At 35.6% G+C, this 23,073-nt stretch overlaps 1 protein-coding gene across 4 annotated transcripts in view; it reads left to right on the plus strand.

The window, feature by feature from the left end:
- The window catches only part of LOC105193170 (brain tumor protein), a 133,186-nt gene that overhangs the window by 60,499 nt on the left and 49,614 nt on the right, over positions 1 to 23,073 (plus strand). Inside the window, exon 2 of one of the 4 annotated variants that reach the window (XM_039454513.1) lies at positions 22,174 to 22,258. The exons of the other annotated variants lie outside the window; for them this stretch is intronic. The gene's annotated coding sequence lies outside the window, so the exon portion shown is untranslated. The remainder of the gene's footprint in view (positions 1 to 22,173; positions 22,259 to 23,073) is intronic. 4 annotated transcript variants of the gene reach the window in all.

Here is a 23,073-nt window from a genome sequence, read left to right on the forward strand (position 1 = left end):
AGTTACCTCTTTTTTTTTCCTTGAAATTGATATCGATTACCTTTAACGCGAATAGTAAATAAAGTTAAAAATACGTAAATTGTTTAAAATCTTATTTTGCTTTGTCGTTTTACTGATTGACAGATCGTCGAAGTATACCGTGACACTTGCTAATTTTATACCATGAGTTTGCTGAAAAATTTGGACGAAAGTAATTTAATTATTTCTGTAAAACGTTATCAATTCCTATCTTTTTTTTTATTGCTGTACAATTCGTGAACACGCAACAGCCATAAATTTCTAGCGTTTTAGTCATTAGGTCGAACAGTTTGCGACATATTTCACAAAATAGAGTCACGTCTAATCAAGGAGATTACCCTGCGCAAAACCCGTTTCAGCGTCGACGTGATCCCCGCGTGTCGCTTATTCAGAACCATGAAAAATGTGTGAATGTATGTGCCTAAAGCAGCGAAAGTAAACGGCTCCCGCGGGTTCAATCGGCGTGGAGACGAAAGCATATCCCGCGTATAGAAGTAGATGGCCGTTTGTATGTTACATAATTACATAGTAGGAAACTCGTTGGTCCAGACAGTCGAGCGCAGTAATGGCGTAAGTCCATTTACGTTGTTATTGTACCAAGGCTTTTCTAAAGGCTTTTCTAAATCAAGATCTGTCTAGCTCTTACGCGATTATTTATTTGTTGCTGCCGGTTCTCTTTACATGAATCACTTCATGTCATGCAATTTTTATTATGAAATAATCATGCGCGACAACAACCAATGAAATTAAATCCTCTGTGAGTTGAGGACCGCTATTGGCGCAATAAATATCCAGACGGAGAGTAGTTTTTCGCTATCGTTGCGAAATAGTAATACAAGTCGTAAAATTTATTAAATATTAAGTATTTAAATATGTAGCTATTGCAGAGTCTTTAAAACACATTATACCGTATTGTAAATACATAAATTTTTATTTTTATGTAAAAATAAGATGAGAATTGTAAATCTTGTTGCAATTATTCACTTTGACAAATTTATTTCTTTCGGAGCAACGTGTGTTCGTGTTTTCCGTCATTTAATGACAAATGTCTTACTTGTTCTCAACTATTAAATAATTAATCAGCAATTAACATTTGCAACTCTAATTCCTAATCTTGTGTGCTAAACTACCTCTGTTGATCTATGAATTTTGCTATATCAAGTATGCATATATGTTTGACGTAAACGAAGGCTCAAGGCAACCGCGTTTAGCATTAAATCCAAGTCTGGCTCGAAGAGATAAACGTGCGCAATTCACAGGAGTTTCCGGCGAATATCGAACAAACTCTCGATACAGAGGCTGGACGGCGATTATAACTCTGCCATTGTCGCCCGTTATTTTCAGCATGCACCAAATACACATCGAAAATCAGACGCGCAATTGCATTATGTGTTCGGGGCGCGCCGCGCCTGCTTGAAAAATCACGAAAATAAAGCTGCCTGTTCGTGAAAATTTAACGTAATCTTTCAACTGTGAAACATGCGGAGAAATCCGAATGTTTTCGTGCAATTTAAAATTTAATTTATCTACACGTAATCGCGTTTATTTCAGCAAGATTAGGTCCAAAATTATATTCGTTATTAATCTTGACCGAAACTTGGATGCAGATTTCATTCTCTTGAAGAAGACGAGATTTTTCTTGTAAGAGTAACATGAGAAAATGGACAAAATTATATCGTTACTCGTTCATATTTACTTTGACTCTATGTAATACAGACGTTAATTAAGAGATTCCATTACACTAATCATATAATTATCGTGACTCGGGAGACTACACGTGATGGATAGTAGCTAGCCGGTAAATGGCATATGAATAACTTGTGATTACCGTTAAGTTTTTTTGCCATTACTTTGCATAAGTAGATGTAGAGCATATCCTTTCTGACGTGCATTTATCGTACACCACCATCAACGCGTGCATGTTAGATGCTGATTTATTTTATCAATGATTTAGGGTACCGTTGGCCCTCAATCACCTTTTCTCTGAGTATATTATTACAAAGGATATGATCTGTAAATGGATAGGGGTTCGCACAATGACCATGTTCGCTTCTACAAGTTTGCTGATATAATTGTATCGCTGCATCTAATGATGATAAATCCTTTCCACTCGAAATAGCACTTTCCCTTAACATTGCCGCCATCAATCTATCTCGAGTCAGTGGGCAATCGATATTTAAAGAAAGTTAATTAGAAAATTACATCGAGCCTACGTATACGGAGAGAAAGGTTTCGCTAAAGTGTCTAAAAATTTAGTGGATACAGATTTGAAAATAACTAACTTTGTTGGACCATTACTATAATTATGAAAAACGTTCAAGCGTAATGAGCAATGCTGCGAAAAGTTTTAACATTCTAGCAACCAGCTTGAGTGTCCTACATAATTATTTTGATGGTTTAACAAAGTTATTTTCAGATTTGTATTTACAGTCACGAAATTTATTGTCCGAGCGCAAGATATAAAAGTTTATTTTATGTTGCGAATTTACCAGACGTTATAATTTTATTTTTTTTTTTTTTTTTTTTTAGAGAAAACACGATTGGAAGTGAAAACTCTTTTTAATGATGCATTTCCATCAAAAGTGTGCTTTTGATTTGTAGTATAAAATGAATTTCATCTTATATGTTCACACAATTAATTTAATTATTGTATAAAAAAGATTATTTGGTATATTCAATATTAAATACATATTATTTATGTATTTAAGTATTTATTTATAAACAATTTATATAATTTATATAAAGTCTGCTACAACTTTACACACATTTTTAGACTTAATTGAAAACAGGTAAAGATAGAGATAAAGTTGAATCGGTGCTTTATTGCAATTTTATTTAAATCGTCTTTCAATCTTTTAATAATAGATTAGTGAATTTTCCAGGTTTGTTTCCGTTTGTTTGAAAATATGTATCAAAAGTTCTCACTTTTAATCGAGCTTTCTATATATAATAAGAATATTTGGTGAATTTGAGCAAGTAATGTCCGAATTATCCTGTATTATCCATCTGAATAATTTGTTTTGTGACTATTTATAGAACTTACATTTATAGAATAATTTTTCAAGTAAAACCATTCTTTCCGTGCAAACGTAGTATGGAAAGTTATAGGAATCTGCATAGCAAATTAGCTCTGTAATTAGTTATGCGCCAACTACAAAAATATTGCAAGATTGATAAGAATGAGCGAGGCGGTAATATTTGCTTACGTGAGAACTTGGAGTCTCGGATTTAAACGAATGATGTCACGAACGTTATGAAAATCACGATGCTTATCCACGTCGAAGTCTCGTGTTCCGTGTATTTCGATACTTTAGCCTTTCTATTAGTCAATCTTTCGCAAGACAGCTCTGTTTTTCGTCACGTCGCGACACACGAGAGCAATTCAGCGCGGATATCAGATCCATATGTATATCCATTGGCGCAAATCCATGTTTTAGGAACGTAATCAAAAACCGTAAACGCGCTAGACGATAAGAATAAACTATGCCTTCTAAACGCTATGCCCTTTAACATAACGGCAAGCAGTGCACATTTGTAAGCCTTTGATTAATTTAATTATAATTTTATCCGTTTATTTATATAAGCACACATTTTATTCACATAAAAAGAATCATTTCAAGCAAAATAGGATTGCATAAGGGTATATTCTCGCATCTTAATTAAGTGACATTTATATGATATTTATATGAGATTATGAAATAAGTTATGCAGTTGCATAGCTCATTAAAGATGCAACGGAAAGGTTGACAAAATGAGAATATTTTCCGATAGGTGCGACAATTTTATTTGCTCCATTTTGACGTAATCGTATGCGACTTTTCCACTGTCGCTTTTTACACTTTCGCTCGTTGTCGTCGGCTCGTGCCATCTCGACAGCCTCTCGATCTCGCGAGAGTGAAATGCCAAAGTGAAAGGGTATGTCTTCCCGTGCGTGCTGTTACCTCACAACTCGTCGCGCCGGCTGTAACTGCGAATCGAGAGGAAGTCGTTAAGCCTCGTACACATCGCGTATCCGCCCTATCGAAATATTAGTGCACACACGGAAAGAACAATTTTATTGCAGCATCTAAAAATTTAAGTTTAGATACAGACCAGAAAATAATTTTATGTTGGGCCATCAAAGCAATTATGTGAGACGCCTAAGCACAATAATGTCGTAAACAGTTTTGACATTCTGGCAACCAAGTTAAATCCGATACAATTTTTTAAATGATTCAACATGATTATTTTCAGATCAGTATTTCAGCCAAATCGTTTCTTCCTTGCGGTATCTTTTTGAATCGCCCGGAGAAAAATTGTGTTTTAATCGATGAAATTATTTAACTTGGTTTTTTTTTTAGTTGAAGCGAAATATCTTGGGGAAAATAAAAATTTGATTTCAAGAAATAACGTTATCTTTTTAAAAGTAAATATAATATTTATTTAAACTTGTTTAAACGAATAATTATTTAAGTCGAAGAAAGTACCGACAAATGTGAGAAATAATTCAGTTGTTTAGGTTTCAAAAATATATTTCTTCCATTTAAGAAAAGATTTACGTTGCATATTCAAATTATCATTGTTTAAATTCTAAATAAAAGAAACAACGAAAAATTTTCTTTAAATCAAAGAAACTTTTCTTTAATCACATAGCAATGCATTTGTTTGCAAACAGACTTCATTTTACTCGAAGAAACTTTTCTCTGCGTGATCTTTTCGGTTTATCACTTTTATTATAAATTTTTTATTATAAACTTTCGAGAGTCGAAGCATCATAAGGAATATATCTTAAAGATACAGATTTCTCGTAACTTGAACACTCGGGCGATAAAGAACTTTTCTTTAAATAATCTGATTTTAAGAACTTAGTAATGTGTTTCCTTAATATTTGATAATATTGTTAATAACGAGATATAAGAGTGTTTTGCAAAGGAAATGGAAAATTTTAAAAAGAAAACATTCCTTTCTCTTGCTTTCTCTTGCGTACGGTTGCATGGTATTATGCAACCAGAAGATAAATATGACACCGTACACTTAAAGCTGGTAGCAAAAGAGTGCGTTACGTCTCATTAAAAAGACGGTCACGTAATTTCGTAAATCAAGTTTCTTCAAATTTCAAGAAAACAATTTCTTTTCTCGGCCAATGAGAATATGAAACGTAATGAGCCTTTTGAATGGCTACGGGGATTCAGAATCGCGAAGTTAATGTCACCCGTAAATTCCACGATGTGTGCATCATACAATGCAACTGCGCATAAATGTTAAATGTCGAGAGTTACATAGTTCGTTGATCGGCCTGGCTGATCGTCCCTCGCTAGATCGACTCGACTCGACTCGGCTCGGCTCGTCCGAGAGCGTTCGCAATATCACGTGCGCGTTGGCGTGAAAAGGGGTCTTTGCGTTTAGTCACCCGCCGAGGGCACGCTGCTCCACGCGTGTTCCACATCGGCCTCCACGTGACGTGTGCGGAGCCGATTCGCTCGGCGCGAGATCGATATCACACGCACGACTCGCGTTCGCATGGCGGTCTTTAACCCTCGGCGGCACGAATTGCTTTAACTAAAAGGTTGATAAAGCCGCAGCTTCCGCGACATACGGAGACGCGTGGAACGCTTTTTCCTCTCAAACGTTTATACGTATGTTTTTAGTAATAATAACGAATATCTTCAGCCTCATGTCTTTAAGATTGAGACTAACAGCAAACAATGTTACAGAATTTACGGGAAACGTTAACGAAATTTTGGATAGAGGAATGCATTTATCTTTAAAACTAATTTTAAAACTGAAAAAAAAAACAAATATGTACGTACTTTGTAATTCATAAATTATGTCGCATGCTTAGTTTGATTAAAAAAAATAACTTTTGGGAGCATCGAGTATATTACGGCACTTATCACCTCGTGGTGATTTTTATGTACACACGCGGGTATGTATAAGTGTCATAAACGAGTAATTTATCAGGCTCGTACGCGATAAGACCGGAAGGGACATTACTAATAGCGTGACGAGCGAGATTGCGGTGCAACGTTAGATATTCTGGGATAGCAACGATAGCTGAATTTATGGTTGATTTTTGCAGACAAGAACGATCGAAGGTAGTGCTCGCCGAGAACGCGCGCGTCACCTTATTACGTTCAGCGTTCCTTTTTATGCAACCATTTTTCCCTCCAAGCAGCTTTTTTTTTTATATGCGGTAACTTGCCGCGCAAGTGTGGACGTAACTTTTTCCGCAAATATACGTGGTCGGCTTTCGTAAAAACCAAAATTGTGATCGAGTTACCCTAGATGCATCAATATTGTGCAATATGTAAATGTCAACGTTATATGCGTTTGAATACATTTTCCTGCGCTCTCGAGAGCAACTCTCGATGACTAAGAACACTCTTCAATGAATAGAGTTGAGAATGACTCTCAATGAGAGGATAAAAAAGTTGGAAGTCTCTATAGAAATAAGAACGACTTTCTTAATGAGTGTACGCTTGAAGATTTTGCTGTGTAAGTATGATTCTCAACAGTGGAATTCTCGAGTGAACACGAAGTTAAGAACAATCTTCAATAGCTATGTGCTTTAGAATTGTTGAGAATGGCTGTCGATATAGTGGCGGGATCTCAAAGGAAACATCCAGGTTTTTATTCTTATTATATCTTTGAGAATTTTATTTTATATAATAACTTTTTATGCGATAACTCTTTCTTTCTCTTTTTAGAATGGGGAAAAATCTTAATCGTGCCTTTCAATAAGCATCTATTTAAAACTTTATTCTCTGGAAGCGATCCTGCCTTTAAGTATACTTTATTATAAAAGGATAATCTTCGTAAAAGTACCACATTATCAAAGCTAACGTTTTAATTTTTGCCAAGTTTCCGGACATATAATTACGGGACGCCCACGTTGACTTTCATTTTCTCCTCGCCTAACTTCGAGATTGGTTAGACAATCCCTATGGCAACCGATATCAAAAGTGAAAGTATAAAAGACATTCCAGCCTCTTGTATCTTTCAAATTTCTGTGAGTTCGTTCTCGTAGAGTTTGCTCTCGGCTTGCACGCGGCGAGAGGATCGTGTCTTGGTCGCTTCGTGTTTAATTTTAAATATGACCATCTTTAATCTTCAATTTGTATGCGTGAACAATGCAAACTATGCATAAAATGCCATATGTGTAAACTATAACTTATGGATCATAGAAGATTTGAACCTGATAATGATATAATAAGAATTCGATATTTTTGTTAACTTTTTTAGTTTTTAATATTATATATTTTTTCATTATTAATACATTAAAATCAGATACGTTAACAATTTTAAAACTCAGTTACACTTTTTTCTGTATTATCCGATTTACAATAGTTTACATATTTTATATTGTATATTTGCATTATCTACATGAAAAAGCTTTGTGCGGACGTCACGTATTGTTTATGTAAAAAAAATCCATGTCGACGTAATCTTGAAATCTGTGGCACGACTCTGCTATCCTCGGATTTTATCGCTCTCCAAATATAACGACGGAATTGATATAATTCTTATATTCGCCATGTGAAGAGCACGCGAAATTTGATTGATATGTCACGGCTGCTGTCACCGACTTATCCATATTACGCTTTTAAATCGTAGTCTCGGCGAGTCAATTTACGCTTTTAAATCGTAGTCTCGGCGAGTCAATTTCCGATTGACGACAGATCGCGATTTTACGATTGCGAAAACTGGGTTAAGAACGATCGCATCGATCTCGGCTAAGTCAAGTCGGCCGATTAATCGCGAACCGGTCCTTTTTAGTCGGGCGGCGAGGCCACCGCGAGATAAAAGGCGTTTGCTCGTGTGGGATCTGCACGCTCCATGAACGCAGTTCGCGAGAACTGGAATAGCAGACACTATTCCCGAAGACTATCAAACCAGTTAAGCGCGGCCCGTCATCTTTAACAGTTAGCGTCTGGAGCAATTTAAATTCTTCGCCGACTGCTGGGCTAACGTTTCACGGGTGTGGAGAAGAAAAATGGTACCTTGGCCTCTAAAATAAGAAACTTCGATTGATACTAATCTTTTCGCAATAAACCATGATTTTCGTAATACATACAACGCTATTATAACGCTGCCTGAATAGATTTCTTAATTCTCATCTGATTAGTCACAATGAACCAATATACCTTGGATTTTAAAATGTAATACAAGTATAAGAAAACTTTTCAATCTCTGTCTTAAATTAATCTTGTATTAATTTAAAAGAAGGAAGTAATAAGATTTTAGAATTTGGAACACTTTTATGATATTACATCGGGATTATGTTTATTGAATACATTTAAGTTGAAAATTAATTATACACAGAAAGAACAGTTTTGCTGAGAAGGATTACGTTGAATTATTTAAAAATTTATGTTGAACGTTTAAGCTAATTGTTAGAATTTCAAGACCTTTTACAGCAGTATTATCATGCTTAAACGTCTTGTATAATAATTTTGATGGCTCGACGTAAAATTATTTTTTGATTTGAAATTTTTAGATACTACAGTAAAATTTATTCTTTCCGTGTAGATATCGATAGCATCAAATTAATTGCCGCGTTTTAAAATATTAATAAACTTCAAGAGAAGCTCCGTAAAGAGATTGCGTTTGAGCACGACAATGATATAACAAATAGTACGCAGATATTGCGTCACCTTTATTCAATATCCGTAAAACTGCGAGCTTTTTAAATAACGTTTCGCTGCACATCGAGGTTGTCGGAGGAAAAGTACATTTCTTCCTCGTAACTGCAGCTGTGTCTTCGAAACGTCAAGTATTATTAAATACATAAAATACCTTGTCTTCGCAGCTGCTTTTCTTCGCTCAAGTAAACGTGTGCCAAGAGAATGCATGTTCAATTCTTGATTTGTTGAGAAAGGAAGGAACGCGTTTTGTGTTAACAATCTTAATGTAGAACGTTTCTGAAAGGACTCGAGCCAAGAAAACTGAGATTAAAGCGCTCGCGGCGCTTGGTGTATCCTTGCTCCATTTTGCTTTGTATGTTAAAACTTCTTTTTGCTCCATTCAGGTGAATTTTTCTTTTCGTTTGTCCATGTTTACAGGAAGAAAATATTTTTCTTCAATTTACAGGAATATTTTGATTCCACAGGCGGGAGATTCGGTTCGGCTAATCGCTCACGATTGTCTCGAATCGATAGATCGTTCGTCACAATACTTGCTAGACCTTCACGCTTCGATATGCGACCTTGACACGCTTTCTCTTTCTCTTGTGGTATCTGCCCTTTCGCACTTTTCAACCTGAAATTTCTACTCCATCATTCTATCTTATTGAAGATTAAAAATCGAACGATAATATTTTAATTTCAAAGCAGGCTATCTGAATTTGTGATTTATTTAATTCTTTTATGTCATGAAATATAGTATGCTTGTAATATGCACTTTAATCGAAACAAATGAAATATGAAACTCGGTAGAGAGAGAGAGAGAGAGAGAGAGAGAGAGAGAGGGGAGAGCTAACGATATAGTTCTCATAAAAATGCGACGAAAAATTCAATGAATCATAAGGGAAAAAGGAAAACCTCAATCGGAAAGACGTCATTTTTATTTCATTTTCGCGCGTCTACGCTCACGCCGACTATCATTTTCTTTTTTCTTTTTGAGTGCAATATTATGTATACTAAACCGTCGAATTTTATTTACTCATTGATATTTTTCGTCATTGCCGATAAATCGGATGAAAACAACGGTTTTTCGTGACAGAAAACAATGCGGAGCAATTTAGAGTTATTGCAATTTGCGATACGAATTGTTGTTTTAGAATTTTGACGCAGTTGCGGCGCGCCCTTCCTCACAATAAATACTGCCTCTGTACCTTTTTCTGTTTTATATTTATTTACTTCACGCAAATACCGCGTGAAACAAAAGTATTATCGGGAGATCGTGATTTTCTACATTGTTTGGCTGAATACAACTCTCATACGTTTATAAATTGTTTTCACGGCTAATATTAATATTTACTAGATTACGTTACATATCATAATTTACATGTTCTTTTCCAGTTCGAGTAATAAGTAAAATATTACCTTTATTATATATTGCAACACTGGCAACTACCATTAATTTCTACAGCAAAATTACTGAATGTAATGCTAATTATGTTACATCCTTTTACAATTTTGTACGAGCTACTCAATAACTGCGCGTTAATAAAATTATTAGCTTAATGTAATATTAAAATCGCCAATCATATTAAGCAAGAAATTAATTTTCAAAGTAAATGTTGATCATTTGGATAAATTAAATTCTTTCTCTTCTAACGTCATCAACCAATGTTATTTTCGCCTGTTCCAAAAATGATCAAAGATCTCATTACGCGTTATATATTTCTTACACAATTACAGAAAGTGTTGATTTTCCGAATGGACGAAATGTTTTTCAAGAACAATTATTCATAGAGGATGACATTTAATTTTTTAGTTTCTCCTCGTGCGAAATGATTAATTTTTCTTTCTCTGCAATTTTAATATTTTCGTTGAGATAAAACAATGTCTCGTAATCAGCGGGAGTATATTTGCGGGATTAAACCTGGGAATAGGAATGCAAAGCGCGTTGCCGGACCGTTGCAATCGCCAATGTTGACAGTGTAAACGATTATTTGTTGCAAGTATTTACCAAATACGTGGTATATATGTTTTATCACGCCCACCCCCCCCCCCCCCTCCCTTTTCCCCGTTTGTTTGTTATTGCGTAACGAAACGCGTTCTCTCGTTTTAACAATTCATGAGTGCGATTTTGCGCGGGTAAGAATCGATAGCGGTTCAATCCCTGTTGCAAATGTCCGCGCGTAAAATGCGAAAGGAAACGCGATTTAAAAAATGTCCACAAAATGTCAGAAACACTCGCTTCACCGCGGATGAAAATTTGAACTATCCTGCGGCTGTAACTCGAGGTTACGGACAATTACATGTGGAATTCTCGTTCCACTAACACACACGGAAAGTCTGCGAACACGTCACCGCGTTATTCTAACAGTGAACGGGTCAACCTCTTACTGTACAGCGCGCAATGTACAGGGTGTTTCACGCGCCTCTCTCTCTCTCTCTCTCTCTCTCTCTCTCTTTGCGTCGATGCGTGGTACTTCCTACGTAAATATTTCACTATATAAATTTTTATTTCTATTTCCGCTTTTGAAAATATTTCGATAACGAGACCTGAAATTTATAAAAATGTGCTAGCGTGAAGTCTAAGAGTGTCTGTGTCATCGCGTACCTCTTTCGTGTCACATCGTCGTTTCATTCGCAAGATGTTCAGGCACAAGATATCGATGATTTAGAATTGAAACATATTTAAGTGATACGCTGCTGATAGAAATATGGTATAGATATACTCCCCCCCTCTCTATCCGAAACTGAAAACGCGTGTCGCGTTCATCCAACGCGACATACCGCTCCAGGTGGCCGATATATCGACAGAAGTGTCGATTTAATTCCCATCGTTATTCTTTATCTAGCACCACCCCGGTAGATAAGCGCGCTCGATACGTTCGAGATTTACCCCTCGTAAGTTTCTTTTTCGTCGCAACAAACGACGATCGTTAAAAGTAATAAACCGACACACCGCCGGTTCTGTGCGCAGTCGGACGCGAATTTATCACCGGAAATGGCCTCCACGTTTCCCGAGTCCTTGGGTCGGCTTTATCATTTGGGCCACGCAGACGAGAAAGAACATTCTTTGTCGTTTGCCACGCAACATGATTATTCAAATTCAGCTATTATAGAAGCTTATTCTGTAAATTAAAAGGCCTCGGCGGTGCCGGAAAGTCGAGCAGTGATTTTAACAACAGTTTTATTTCGGTAGGTATACAGGATCAGTGTATATCACAGATTGACACTCGTTAATGACAGATCCAGTTTTTGAATGATGGGGCTTTAAAGTTGGCAAATCGAATTACCCGAAATGCGCGCGCTCAAGTGCGTCACATCGCGCAATAGTGCAGATGTTCCTAAATGCGAGAGCATTCTTTTCACATTGATTTCACATTTTTTTCATTGTTTGCGTATACCTTTACTATTATTTTATAGCCTCGATACTTTGACATTAGGATCTACGAAAAGAATAATTTTACTGTAGCATTTGAAAATTTAGCTGGATATACATTAGAAAATAATTTTATATTGAGCCATCAAAATAATTATGTAGGACGACAAAACATGATAATGTTGCTTTAAATAGTTTTTATTCTAGCGACCAAGTTAACCCTTTAGGGCCCATTGTGATTTGTGAATAACAGTCAACTTTAACATGCCGTGATTTATAAATCACAATGGACCTTAAAGGATTAAATAAATATGCGATAAAATTTTTTTAATGATTCAATAAATTATTTTCAGATTGGTATTTCTGCAAAATTGTTCTTTCCGCGTCGAAATAATCCCAGGAATCTGCCATTAATGGGTATCACATCCTGTATATTAAATATGCGTACAAGTATAATTAATCAAATCTTAATTTAATATTTTAATACGCTTTAATATATTGTAAATGCACTTTGAAAATGATAAATTGATAAAATTATTCATCTCTAGAGTTCTTAACAATATTGCGATAAAACAGTACGCACAAAGGTAGCAATACTCGGAATATGATCGTCGTGTTTCGGTTATTTCCAACCGTCAAGAGGTTACAAGAAATTCGTCTGGCTTATAATTTGGGTTGGCCGAAAATTGATATTCTCAAAGACGAAGTAGACGTTACAAAAAATCGACTAGGAAATTTTTTATGGCCCTCTCGGGACAGTGGAATATATCCTTACGACACGGACGTCACGAGATCGGAATTTAAATCGCGCCACACGCGCGCCTCGACGAGAAATTTTGTATCGTGGTGCCGCGAATGTATGGCGGCTCATTAATGCGGAAGGTCATAGACGAGCAGATATATCGCTTTAACATTCGGAGGATGTTCTCACGTTTCCGGTTAACCAAAAGTGACGACCGCCAAATGTTTCCTTGAACGGATAGCGGCCTGTCTGTCTCCTTCATTCTCTCGCTCTTCCTCCTTCGCGCAAGTCGATTGATCGAAGACACACGCGGTCGCTAACGTCATCGAGGACTCGTCTAAGTTTATACAATTGCAATTTCAACTTCCGCGAACTCGATTACGGTGCAGAGTTGTGTCTTACGTTTGTGTGTATTCTCGCGAACAATACGTGCTCCGAACATTTAACCCTTAAATGCGTTTTGCATTAATGCGAGGACCATCATAAATAATTGCTGTTGAACGAAACTTTGATATTGTATCTTTATATTGTTATAAAATAACATACTCCACTTTTTATTCTTATTTTTTTCTTAATACATTCTTAATTACATTATATACAGAAGAAAATTTGCTGTTAAATCAACGGCACTAGTCTAATTGAAAATATTTTGTTAATTCAATAACAGGGTTAATAAAACAAAAAGATTAAATCAAAATATGAATTAATGCCGTGAGAGCACAACACAAAATGTTCGTGTGTGAATTAATGTAATTAATATACAATTATTAATACGGTACGGACGTTTCGATCTTCAGTTTTGGATCATTTTCAGTGTAAACATATTACTCCATTCCTCATGCGATGGTTGAGATAATCAAGCTTGTGTAACGCAGGTACGACAAATTGGTATATCCCGAGCCGAAAATGATACAGTACAATTGTGTAGACAATGTGGAGTTTTTTTAATACGTTACGGTCCGCGTCCCACATTGTATGATTTTCGGCTCGGGACATACTAATTTATTGTACCTGCGCTACACGAGCTTGGTTATCTCAATCATCGCACGTGGAATGGAGTAATATGTTTACACTGTAAATGATCCAAAACTGAAGATCGAGAAACGTCCGCACTGTAATAATAATTGCTTGTAAATTACATTAATTGACACATCAACACCTTGTGTTGGCTTTCACGGTATTTTAATTCATATTTTGATTTACTACTTCAGAGCCTTTCCTAGTTTAATTTTTAAAAGATTGAAAGTAAAGACGATAACAAATATAATCGAATAAATAAAATTTAGTTGAATCAACTACATATATTAATGACAGCTCGCGATTTGATGTTTAATTAAATCAAACTGTTTTAATTCATATTACAGCAATTTTTTCTTATTACAGAAATCTAATTAAATAAAGTTCGAATTTAAAACCAGGAAGTTTAGTTTGTTGAGGACTGAGAATTTTCTAAAAGGTAATGCATTATTCAAGTGTCGTTAGAAGAAAAGCTGGCTCGGCCTACAGAATCTAAGATCTAACCGGAAGCGTATCCGGTGATAGGACATTAAGACGGAAAGCGTGACGATCGGGGACTCTCGGACTTTGTAGAGCGACAAGATGCGATAAGCTCGCGGAACAAATTTCGTGGAATTGGTCGATCGAATTCCTGGTAACCAATCGATCCTAATCCCAGCAGCTCCGCTCTTGGCGCTGCTCGAGCTGCCGTGCTTAATCAAATCCCGACGGAGAGAGATGCTCTCACCGTCCGTAATCTCCGACGCGATGGAGGCTAGCGCGGCAACGCATAAGCGCTCGCTTGAGAGACGCACCCGCTCTCGAATATGCAATAGTTAGCCCCGCTCGTCGTTACACCTAACGTGTACGTAATATTCGGCTGTCCGTGACCGCCTGCTCGAGATGCCTCCTCCCGGCTTGATAATCGCCGACCGTCTCTCACGTTATCGTATGCTCGCGGAGAAACCATTGGTATAATCATTGGCGCGTGAAATAATTCTCGACAAAAATATTCGCAAAAGAAGTTCAATGTTCGGCGGTTAAGGGATTGGTAATTACGTTGTATACTCAAATTGCCCTTCCTCGCGTAATCTGGCATAACCAGGGTTTTTCAACACCCAGAGAAAAGTTGCTTCGAATCAAAAGAATTTGTATAATACATTTCTACACGGTTAAAGAAAAGTTTCTTTGATTCGAAGAAATTTTGCGGTTGTTTCTTTTATTAGAATTAAAGAAATAATTTGGTTGTGTAATGCAAATTTTTTTTTAATGAAAGAAATATGTTTTTAAAATCGGAATAACTAAATTATTTCTTGCATTTCTGTACTTTTATTGAATTAAAAAATTATTTGTTTAAATTAAATAATTTGAACAAATTATTTTAAAGAAGACTAATAACGTCACTTCTTAAAATTAAATAAATCTTTTTTAAAGGTGTTTTTACTTCAACTTAAAGAACAAATTTAAGAAAATTATTTGAACATAAATTTTCTCAAAGTGAACCGAGCGTTTTATGCTAACAATTTTGATTGCGTGCATAGGTAACAGTAAGTAACCGCATATGTTTTTATACATAATTTATTTTTATAGATAACTATATTGTATACATTTTTGTTATAAACTGATTTTTTGTGCGTATATTTCTTTTTTCCAACAAGTCAAGTAACAATTAGTACATTTTTAACATTGGAAGTGATAAAAATAGTTGTAAAAGTTATGTTATATCGAAATTAGTAACAGTATTGTTTAACTTTTCCAGAATTCATCGGTTTTAAACAAACATAAAACATCATATAAATTTAGTTATTCTTGAAAAATCATTCATTTAAAATTTTATATCCAAATTGTCTTTAAATTTTTATTGTTACTGAATTCTTACCGTTCTTACTTCTCTTGCCAAGAGACGGTTTCAACTGTACATTCTACCGAGTTTGATTGGTGAATGTGACCCATTGCCGATCGTGAGAACCGAACGGAAGGTGGAGATCGGCGTTCGCGGCACATGTCGGTCCTTTCCAATGACTTCTAATTTGTGGCCCTCTCTCTTTCTCTCTTTCTTTTTTTCTACACACACACACACACACACACACCCATATACATGTACACATATATACATACATATGCTCACGTGGATAGTCTTGCATTGCTCGGAAGTGACGGCAACACCTGTCCGTCGTTTTTCCTTCGTTTTTTTTCTTCTTTTTTGAAACCTGGGAAAGAACGAAGTGAAGTAACGGTGCTCTTGAAGCCGCTTCCGCTTTACGACATCAACTGCGAATTTCTCCCTCGCGAAGTAATACAGAAAAAAAATCGAGAGAAATAAAATAGAAATATGATGAAACTAACGAGTTTAACTTTTATAAAGAGTACTTGCGAAATTATATTTCCATTGTTATAATAATTATATGAAAGAGATATGATGGAAGGGAGAGGTATTCAACAATGACGTCCGCTTGGAGATTAAAACTTCAGAGAACTTTCAGGAAAAGTCCGTAAATAGCTTCGCGTGAATGAAAATTGCGATGATATCTCTGTACTATATCAGACATGCCTCTGTTGCCATCGTAGGAGTAAGCGAACAAAAGTGGTAGCGCTTAGCGATAATTTCGTATCACCCTGTATAGGACGAAAAGGACTGAAACTTAATAGCACCATAAATTTCAATCTCCGAGCGGATGTTGCTATTAAATATCTCTCCTTCGAAGATGTCTTCTTCTTGCTATTGGGTGCACAATTTCGCAGACCCTCTCCCTCCTCTGTACAAAAAGTTTCTCTTTCATCGTATTTCTATTTCATTCCGGGCTTGGGGGAAATCTTTCGGTCAATTTAACCAATATGTTTTTCTTTCATCTTGACCGTTTGATTCTGAATACTAGGTCATCTCTGAATATCATACGGAAAATCGGAGACGTATCGATTTACACGCGCAAACACACGTGCGTGAGGAGACGCGCGGTTTCTCCGATGAATGGAAACGTCGCCAGTTATCGTCGTTTAGTTTAGGGGTTCTATCGAACCGCGAAGGAAAGTCAGCCGGTGTGATAAGAGCATTGGGAAACCAATGGCAGAAATGGGGGACGGTGAGGAAGGACGAAAGGGTAGTCGCCTCGTCGTTGCCGAGGTAGGTCGAGAGGTCACTGGCTTCGTGAGACTTTTCGCGCGACCGATGCGCGATGCGAGCCGTGATCGCATTGTCGTCTCAAAGAACATAATCGGGCATGTTTGAGATATTATTCAATCTCTGGCGTGATTAAATTTACACAATTCTAAGCACGTCTTTCATTTACGCTCAGTCGTGAATCTAATGCATATTACGATAACAATCTGCGCGGCCGTAACAATCAAATACACTTTATATTTAGAATCACTGGGGAAGTCAGTCCAGTTAAAGCAACTGGCACAGCGATTTCTCACCGTTATTCGTTAATATTTGGTTGAATTTTTTTAGAGGATACCGAGAGAGTTATAAAAAATCATATTTCATACAAATCAGCGCAATTTGGCACGTAATTCGCGGGCAGCATTTCAGCGAGCGTTAATCTTTAAAAGGGATGAAAAAAGTATTAGCGCATACAGTTAATTATGATTATTGAAAAGAGTGCTCTCGTTGGATCGAACGGCGATACATTTGCAATAGTTTCCAACGAGCTGCTGAAAGAGTCACGCAAAGGTCGACAGTGCGTGCTTAAGCGATAAAAAAACAAAAACAATACGAAAGAATTCACAAATTATTCACGCCCTCGTGAATTATTCAGTGTACCTGATTTTACGCATTAACTCGCGCGCGTAGCTTTCGCTAACGCGATCGATCGAGCTGTTGCTTTTTGTGCTGCTCGATTCTCGAACGGCGTAAAGCCGACAGCGGCACATCGCAGCGAGAGCTTGTCAAGCAATTTGCAGCACGGGATGTGGAATATTCATATGGCGTCGGATCGACGACGCGGAACGAGAATGAAGCCCTACTTGTTCGACATAATTTTTAATCAGCTGGCAATAACAATGACTGATCGCCTGTAATATCTCTCGATCGCATGCTTAATGCATAACTACTATCGGGAATGTTGCCGCGTGATTTTGTCCGTGTAAGCGTAATTCGCGTATTACTTGTAACGAAATTCTAATTGAATTGAGATAGGAGAAGAGAAAGCGCGGAGAAAGTGTGTGTGTGTGTGTTTGATATAACCGTGTTAATTATGAACTCTTGTAGCACCAAAACATAAATTTTGGGAATTACGTGGATGATGTAAATTCTCAAATTTATAGTGAAATTACGTAATTTGCGTAATCAACATTCCTGAGATTGTCGAGCTTGTCAGTTCATGAATAAATACACATTTATACATTTTCTAGGTATTACAAGACGACGGGTGAATTAAGACGATCGTATATTTCTCGAGAAGAAACAATCGTCACAATGCGACTTAGAAACTTGCTTATTCTCATTTAATTTCGCGAGACATTCCTATGTTCGCGTTACAGTTTATGTTTCCACAATTTTAATTAAAGGGAACTGAGCGTAAAGCAGCGTAACAATATTTCGTATAAAAATTGAGAAACTAAATGTGTGATTATATTTTTTTCTTTTTGAAAAAGTGAATTTTGCTGCACACTGAGAAAAAAAATATCTAAAAAAAAATTTTGCTTAACACAAAAAGTGGAAACATTTATGTAAATAAAATAAAGAAAAAAAGTTTAATCAAGTAATTCCTTCTTGCAGTTGTAGAAAACATTTACCGCTAGACTGTTTTCATATTTAAGGTAATCAGATTTTTTAATTTAAGAAAATTTAATAATAGTTTATTTATAAAATTATTATTTAAATGTAAAGATGTTACATACTTTAATATGTCTATTTACTTAAAAATCTTTTTCCTTAAATAGAACAAACCAATACTTGCATCAAAATATGTTGTTTTGAGAAAATGTATTTTTTTTTTTATTAAAGCGTTTTTTTCTCTCATTGTATTGTCGCATTAGCCCTGACCGTTCACAATTTACTGCATTTTAAATGCAAATATTTTACAAATGCATATACACATTTAGAGACAATTTCGACAATTTCCTTTCTATCCTCGCACCTGCGGATTCCACAGCGACATGGCCTTGGCTTACTGCCAGACCGTGTCGTGTCGCTACTGAATTTCCTATCGAATGATCGTGATGCGCGATTGTTGTTTTACGACTGCGACGTAAGTCTCTTTCTCTTTCTCTCCCTCTCGCTCTTTTTGTCGTCTCGCTCTCCTGTGCCAGGTGCGTCAAAGTAAATTGATGGGAATGACGACGATTAACTTACGCAACGTTCCCCCATTTCCGCGCCCTTTCAAAGTTTCGACTCCGCCGTTCATACATTCTATCGTTACGACCGGCAGGATCGTCCCATTTTGGCCGGAAAATAACGTTCCTCGGTTCGCTCATAAAACTTTTCTCGCTCGAAAGCATTATATAAACGCTTGGTATGAATAATACAAAGAAATCACAAAATAAAACGGGGAAATTTATTCCGTTGCACATTGTATTTTTATAGATGCCGCGGAGAAGGTCTATTTTTATGAGCCCCCTTCGTCGATGCTAGTACTTCGTGAGACGATAATACATATCGCGCCAGTAAATCACTACTAAAATTACCGTGAATGGAAATAACAAGGGCCGCTCGTTAAAACACCGACAAATTGTTTCGTATTTGCCGGCCGCTTGCATAAATGTATTAACATCGGCTCGCAAAGTCATTTTGCACGATTGCGTTGTATTTCGGCCGCGTGTTACTTCATCGCTTAATAGTATCCTCGTCGCGAATGCGTATCGACCGCGATGAGTTCTTGTGCGGTTTTGTTGCGCACACCGCGTATGCCACATGGGTGTCGGTTTCGCCGGAAGTTTCGCTTCGTTGCGTGTTTCCGGCTATCTGTTGAGATCCGACAATGGTATTGCGCGATGCAAAACATTCGTCCCTGTCCCCCCCTCCCCCCTATTTCTTTCACTTTTTCGCGCGATACATTCAGAGCAGAAGCACCACTAACGTCGCGAGAAAGACTAACGAAGTGATTAGTTGCGTTGTAAGGAACAATCGCTTCTTTTGAAACAAAAATTCATAAATAACACATTTTTTATTACGGGTAGTGATCAACTACTGAAGGCGAGGTTCCACTTTCTCAATTATTTGAATCGATTATTTAAAAAACAACGTAGATCAATTTTTGTCGAAATTTAGATATTGGGGAAATCAGACTAGTAATCAACTACTTACATATTCATTCTTTACTTAATACATATACATGTTATTTGAATTGATCTTTCGAAAAGTAATACAGATCAGTTTTTATCGAAATTTAGATATTAGGGGAATCAGACTAGAGTAATCAACTTACATATATTCATTCTTTACCTATTAAGGTAAACGTATCCTATATGGTCTAATACTCAATATGGCCTACTTGCTATTTCTAAGTAGTTACATGGTGAATTGAACAAATAACGCTATTATGTCGTACAGGCTGTCAATGTGACTTGTTTGTAACAGTTAACTGCTCAGTTTGCATTGTGTATTTTGCTGTTGACAGCGAGGTCAAAAATAGAATTTTCTTGATTATGTCTCTCTGATTTAATATTTCATAGAAAAGTTATTGTTCTCTATAACTATCAAGCGAAGGCTATTAATCTTCGCAGTTCATTTTATTGTAGCTCTATATTTATACTTTACAACGCTGTGTTTAATTTATATTTTCGTTATAACGTCCTGCTTATAACTAAAGGAAGGAAACTCTTTGTGAGGTAAAACTAATATAGCCTAGATCAATAATGAGTAGATATACATTGATCGTAACGTTTTTTTCGGTACTTTTATTACTTCAAATCATGAATTTTAATCCACCTATTAAACTTTGATTCATAAGCCAAGGTTTTAAGAAGGAAAAATTCAAATAAGTCGATTGTTCACTTAACTGGTTGTTGACAAAAATAGTTCTTTGTATACTCTTTTATGTTACATCAATAAACATGTCAATATGTTAATAAACTTATAAAACTTATAAATTTAATATTGGATCACTTTGTTATCCATTTTTCTAATACTTTGTGAAAAAGAGGAATAGATAATTAGACCATATTAAGTATGCAATCAATACGACGTTAATGGCATTTTTTCTAAAAATCTTTACTTACATAAATATTTGAAATTGTCTCATATTTTATAATAAATTAATATTTAGAAATATTTCCTACTTTGACTGGCCATTTATAGAATGCAGTACTTTGGCGTCATTATATTTGACCCTATTTTATTATCATCTATTATTGCAGTTAACGTTCCAATTCTTAATTTTAATTAAAATGTTTTAATTAATTATATTAATTAAATCATTACTTATACTGACTTTTCTTTTTTTTATATCAGTTTCTAAAAATTTAACAGAGGATATATTAACATAAATAAACTTTCAATTATATATTTTTATTATTCAGTTGTATTTAATTAAGGATAAGGATTTTCTCTTACAAAAGAGAAATTCTTTTAAATCTTTTTTTGAATAGTTTTAATATAATTTAGAATTGTAGTTTTTTTTATGGGCGATAATTTCGAAAATACTTCCAGTAGTTCGCGAATTCACAACACTGTTCTCGTTTCTCGTCGCCGAGACGCGAAAGCTAATTTTCCGGCAGCCGGAAAAACCTTTGACGCCACCGATCCTTACCTCTCGCGATTTTGAGAGTTAAGAGGTAACATATTAAATGGAAAAGTTCCGAAGGCGGATGAAAAAGCTCATTTTACGCATCCTTTCGGCTGCCATCGATCCAGCCGCCATTGTAACGTCGATCGTGTGTCACGCGGGTATCGATTATTCAACCCCCGTCTCTTTCGTCTTTGCAGTATCTCCTGAAATAGATACTACGTATTTTTAGCATTCGCTGGGAAAAAATGATTCATTTGCTGAAAACAAGCTTCTATTTTCTGATAAAAGTGTGTAATTTGTCGACATTTCTCTTTTTATCAAATCTCTTTTTCTCTGAGATTCTTTTTTTTTAGTAATTTGATTATTCTTACACAAAACAATATTTTGTAACAAAACAAAATATTTCCTGTTATCAAAATATTTACTGCTTATCGTAAAAAATATTTTATCTTACAAAAGCAATATGCTATTTGTTATTTTAGTATTGAAATTTCATTTCAACCTCGAGTGTGTATAAACATTGTTATTTTTATCGCACAAGTAAAATAAAAACCGCATAACTTTTCTTTTAATTTGATTACAATATTATTATTATTATTATTTTTTATGCGATAATGGCATTAATCAGATAAGCATGAAATATTTTGTGTAATAAGTGTGTGGTAAATAGTGCTGCATTTCCTTGAATCAGATATTAAGACTTTTATCGCGAATGTTATCACTCTGGTAATTTATACCTTTATACTAAACGAAATCTTTTTTTTCTGCTTTTAGGTGAGTATTGCGGTGTCCCGACATTGTACCGCGGAGAAGTCATAAATTTTGTTGCTACGAGATTACCGCGTATTATATCTGGAAGGTAACGTATAGGCTTTTACACTACTTGTCAGTACGAACTCGTTCTTTACGACTTTGCATCATAATCTCGAAGAATGTGCCACAATTTCTCAGAGTGCAACCTGAGAAAGCTTTATGAACACTATTCTCGTTCTGTACTCTGCAATAATGTTTATATCGCGAGGCATCTTTCATATTGGAGTAAATTATTCCTACTACGTCTTCTCTCTCGCGATTCAATATTTCGATTCGCCTTACGTTGAAAACAGTCCAATCGTGAGAAATGTTTCAGTAAGGGAAAGGAAATGTATATTCTAGAGGGAAACAGGAAGAGTAGATCGTCACAATGATTCTGGTTTACTTATTCAATACCGTCGCGAGATTATAGCACGAGTCAGTAAATAACAACTAATTACTGCTTGAGTTTTGTTGTGTGCTCCCCTTCTAATATGCGGAAAACACACGTGCGATTTGCATTGTTTCACATCCTATAAGAAAGGAAAATTTTACATTACTTTCGATTGCAAAGATCGAATATCAAATTTATAGTACTCATTTTTATATAAAACTAACATTATTCCATTTTTTAAATTACGTGGTAATTGATAAAAATTCAATCTCTAAAAGAACTTTACATATTAGATATAAAAAATGAAAATCTTACATATATATAAACATGTTCTTATTACACTGAGAGAAAAAATACCTTTAAAAAATTTTACTTAACACAAAAAAATAATTAATTAGTTAATTCTAATAGCTTATTTACTTACAGTTAAGTTAAAAATTTCTTATTTGAAATGTTTATATAAATAAATGAAGAAATAATTTTTATTC

Source organism: Solenopsis invicta, chromosome 10 (assembly GCF_016802725.1).
Source record: "Solenopsis invicta isolate M01_SB chromosome 10, UNIL_Sinv_3.0, whole genome shotgun sequence".
In the NCBI taxonomy this organism is placed as follows: domain Eukaryota; kingdom Metazoa; phylum Arthropoda; class Insecta; order Hymenoptera; family Formicidae; genus Solenopsis; species Solenopsis invicta.